Raw genomic sequence first — 4,907 nt, 5'->3', positions numbered from 1 at the left:
ACCCTCTTGGGTCCCTGGCTGGGTCTGAAAATTAAACTGATATAAAACAAATTAACAGGGGAAACACATACACATTTCATTGGATATTTACATGTACATGGGAGCCTTCACAAGAGAATGAAGACCCAAAGCAGTGACTAGAGTAGGGAGCTTTAAACCTTCAGACAAAGAAATAATGGATCTGTGAGGAATTGACAAGACTTGGGCTAGGGGTGGTCAATGGTGAAGTAACTAGGAAGAAAAGGGTTAGTTTAACAAGGTTTATTTATCAGATTTCTCAGCCCCCATTTCCCTGTCTCTGGTGATAAGCATGTCTTCCTCCCTCCTGGTACAGGGAGGGGACCTTTCACTTGGGAGATTTATGACCTCTTTCAGGGAAAAAGGGGAAGTGGGGGAGGTCAGAGTGACCTTCTTGCTTCTGTGGTTTTCTCAGATTCCTTCACTTTAAGATATCCAATGTGCCAAGGTGCCATATTTTGGGGTGGCATGTCTTGAACCCATCAGTATGAAATACCATTTTTTTGCTTAGAGGCTGCTTGGTGTGAGGCTTCAACACTGCAGAAGGCTGTATTTCTTTGCATTAGGAAAAAGAAGATAGGGAAAGTGTGTGGGAAGGCTGGATAGGAGCGTGGGGTGTGGGTATTTACTGGGATCTCAAAGATGATTTGGTGTGGGATATGCAGTGTAACCCTCTCCTCCATGTCACTGCAAAATCATCAGTAAAGTCTTCTTTACTCCTTTGTGATTTGTGGGTTAAAATTTGTTTTGTTTTGTTTTTGATATCACCAGTGCTGAATCCTGCTTCATTGTGAATATACAGGGCTATCATTAGCCCATGTGAAGAAAAATTATCCCGAACTTGGAAATAAATCAAAGGGTGATTAATGTCATGCTAAGAACATTTTTAAACAAGCCCACCTAAGGGTCATCTGACTCTGGGAACTTAAGCTTGTTCATACAGTTCATTAGAACCCAGAGATTTTAAAATTCTGAAAGCTGATTTGGGGTCATGATTTTCTTTTTTGTTTGGTAGGAAGGATAAACCTGAAGGTTATGGTTTTATTACCCTGTAGGATTTTAACCACTGTATACCTTTGTCTAAATTAACAATTTTATTTCAACATGACTTTTCTCCCCACTTATTGTAAAAATCCCAGTTTCTTAAACTCTCCTTTGAACTGTTTTTGTCATCCTGTTGGTTTCCTTATTAATAGGTTTAATAAATCTTTGATATGGGCTTATTATCTATTTATATAAGAATTATGTTTTTAACATTTTGAGACTATGCTTTGGTACCCATATGCAGCCTTTGTGTGAATTAGGAAAAAAGTGTCCTTTCCTTAAATACAGTTAGTTTCTTTTCCTCAAGTACAATTTTTAGAAGATAGTATATTATTTTTTGATAATAAAATTTACAGTAAGCCTGAGTTCATTCTATATAAATTATACAAATTATTGAACACACAATAAAGGAAGTACAAATTTTTAATCATAATAATAACTCACTAGAATACTTAAGAAACCAGTAGGATTTAATCATTAGTTATAAAATAGTTTTACATTTGCTTTCACAGAGATAAAATTCTTTATGAGAGTTTCAGTGCCTATTGGCTTTAGTGTCTTGTTTTCTAAAGAAATGGAACAGTTTTTCTCATGACATTGTATACATTTAATAAATTTTATTTTCACGAAGCTGTAAAATTGTCCATTGGCAATTGCAACTGCAAGGTGACGTTTATCCTGGGAGCTACAAAACATTATTGGAAATGTGTCATGTAAATCATTGTTGCAAATATATTGCGATACTTCAACTAGAGTGTTCTAAGTGTAGATTTTAGAAATCAACTTAGGATTTTAGCTTCCTATACGTTGAATTCCCATCAGTATCATTTCCCTTATTTGGTTCACCAGGCAATTTCAACTATTAGTCAATAGCTCCTATTCATTGGAATCTGTAACACTGAGAGGCCATTATATTCTTTCAGCATTTTAAGACTTTCCTTTGAAGAAAATATTGTTATAGCTAGTTTAGAAAAAAGAAAATTAAATTTGGAATTGAATTTTGGATTGTAGATGGAATTCTTTTTTTTTTTTTAAAGATTTTATTTATTTGTGGATGGACTTCTAGGTTGACACTTCTTACTCCTTTTTTGGTAGTGCCTATGCTGGGAGAGTTGCCACCAATGTCAAGAGATTCTGCAGTTTGTTCGGTATCAATATATTTTTCATAAACATTATTGCTTTGTCTTCAAAGTATGTATAATTCCCTTGATGCTTACAAATGCATCACATACACTGAATTTTTCCTGTGTCATTTTGCATTTAACATCAAATTTTACCCAAACTATTATGCCAAATCAGTACTGAGCAAAGAAATGCAAAACTGGTTATTTTCAAGACCAACTTTTATTTGTGTTGCCAAAATATGTAACAATTCATGTCACAAAAATTTCTTTTTTAAAAAATTTAAAAGATTTTATTTATTTATTTGAGAGAGAGAGAGTGTGTGTGAGAGAGGGCACAAGCAGAGGGAGCAGCAGAAGTAGAGGTAGAAGCAGGCTCCTGGCTGAGCAGAGAAGCCATCTCAGGGCTCAATCCCAGGACCCTGGGATCATGACCTGAGCCCAAGGCAGACGCTTAACCCACTGAGCCACCCAGGTGCCCTATCACAATAATTTCTAACAGAGCATTGCCTTCTTGCCTTAAGTGAGTTTCTTTCTTTCTTTTTTTTTTTTTTTTAAGATTTATTGGGTGGGGGGTGGAGGGGCAGAAGATTAGGGAGAGAAATCTTCAAGCAGACTTCCCACCAAGTGCAGAGCCTGATGCAGGGCTCAATCCCAGGACCCTGAGCTGAAATCAAGAGCAGGACACTTAACTGACTGAGCCACTCAGGCGCCCCCACCTTAATTGAGTTTTTAGTGTCATGATAGCTTCAGCTTGACTTTCTCAACATTTTTTCAAAAATGGCTTCAAATTTCAATCAACACTAACACAGAAGCCAAAAAAGTTGTTGCATGTTTTCTATCAAGTTTAAATAAAACAAGGAATATAGAATGTTTTGTAAATTTTCTTCATGATTTGCTGCTGTAATCCCTTATGTTTCCCATGTATATTTGTGGCATTGTCATATCCCCTAGTCATTCATATTATTTTGTCTAAATTCAGTTTTTGTAGACATTCTGCTGAGAACTGATATTATCTGTGTCAACATAACATAACTGTTTTTCTCCAAGAAATCCTAGCCTAGGAAGATAAGATTGAATACCAATAAATAACTAACTTCATCATTTGCTTCAGGAAATTCCTGCAAACCAATTTATCAAGGCAAACAGTTGTCTCATTGTGGCAAAGAGCTAGTCTTATCAAAAAAACTGTGTGCTCACCTGCACAAACAGCTTCCTTATCAGGACAAGAATTTGTTTATCCAGACTTGTTTTAAGACCCGCTGTGTCAACCAATCCTAAAGTATTACATCACAGACTTTGGCCAATCTTCATTTCCCTGCCTTAAAGGACTTGCCTTAAATTACCTGAGCCCAGACCCAAAAGCATTCCCCTGCTGAGACACTAAGACTCTGTTAAGATGGTGCTCTCCCTTGCTGTCTTAAGCCTAATACACTTGATTTTGCTTGACCAACAGGTTAGTATGGAAGTTTCTGTAGAGCGGCAGCAGTCAACATTATTAAAAATACATACAGTCTTTTCTATTCATGTCATTACTGAACAAACTCCCACAAAATATTCACCTACAGACTGTCTTGCCTTTTTGGAATCCAAAAATCTGGTAATAATTATAATCTGCTCTACATAGCTTGTATCAGGAGTTGTATCTAAAATAGGTGAGAAATATTTAACACTTCTTACCTAATTCAAATGATATATGATTTGCTGCTGATGTTTGGATTCTAAGAAAATGTTCTGCCTCCAATGTTATTATTTGTTTTGGTTCCTGTCAGATGAAGAAAATTCCCATCATTATGCTCACAAAATTCTTGGATGATCTGAATACTAGCATTGCTGCACCAAAAATGAATCATCTCCCTTTCACGAAGATGGTGCTACAGGCAAAGAAGGAAGCCCCTGTTCCTTCCAAACCAAAGCTAAAGCAAACGCTTTGAAGGCCAAGAAAGTGGTGCTAAAAGATGTCTAGTCAAAAAAATAAAGAAGATCCACAAGTCACCTACCTTCCAAGACACTGTTTTTGAAGGCAGCTCAGATATCTTCAAAAGAGCACCCCAGGAGAAACAAGCTTGACCACTATGCCATCGTCAAGTTCCGCCTGACTCCTAAGTCAGCCATGAAGAAAACAGAAGACAACACACTTGTGTTCTTTGTGGATGTCAAGGCCAATAAGCACTAGATCAAACAGGCTGTGGAGAAGCTCTACGACATTGATGTGGCCAAGGTCAACACCCTGATCAGTCCTGATGGAGAGAAGAAGGCATATGTTTGACTGGCTCCTGACTATGATTCTTTGGATGTTGCCGACAAAATTGGGATCATCTAAGTTGAGTCCAGCTGGCTAAATATAAATATAAATTTTTCACCATAAAAAAAGAATCATCTATATTATGTTTAACAATTGCACACATTTGATCTTACTTTCAAATAGTTTCTGTTTTGTAGCATTAATAATTATAGCTATATTTTAAAATCATAGTTCAATTTTAAATACCTAACACTCTTTTTTTTATTTTAAAGATTTTATTTATTTATTTGAGAGAGAATGAGAGAGAGAGAGCACATGAGAGGGGGGAGGGTCAGAGGGAGAAGCAGACTCCCTGCTGAGCAGGGAGCCCGATGCAGGACTCGATCCTGGGACTCCAGGATCATGACCTGAGCCGAAGGCAGTCACATAACCAACTGAGCCACCCAGGTGCCCGCCTAACACTCTTTTTGATATGCATT

General features: G+C 37.0%; 1 pseudogene; it reads left to right on the top strand.

Moving 5' to 3' along the window:
• Nucleotides 1-4,051: 4,051 nt before the first annotated feature.
• LOC145716392 (large ribosomal subunit protein uL23 pseudogene) lies at nt 4,052-4,506 on the top strand (annotated as a pseudogene).
• The last annotated feature ends 401 nt before the right edge of the window (nt 4,507-4,907 follow it).

This window comes from Leptonychotes weddellii, chromosome 12, assembly GCF_054177405.1.
Source record: "Leptonychotes weddellii isolate Sample4059 chromosome 12, ASM5417740v2, whole genome shotgun sequence".
NCBI lineage: Eukaryota > Metazoa > Chordata > Mammalia > Carnivora > Phocidae > Leptonychotes > Leptonychotes weddellii.
This window is presented reverse-complemented; position numbering and strand designations above follow the sequence as displayed.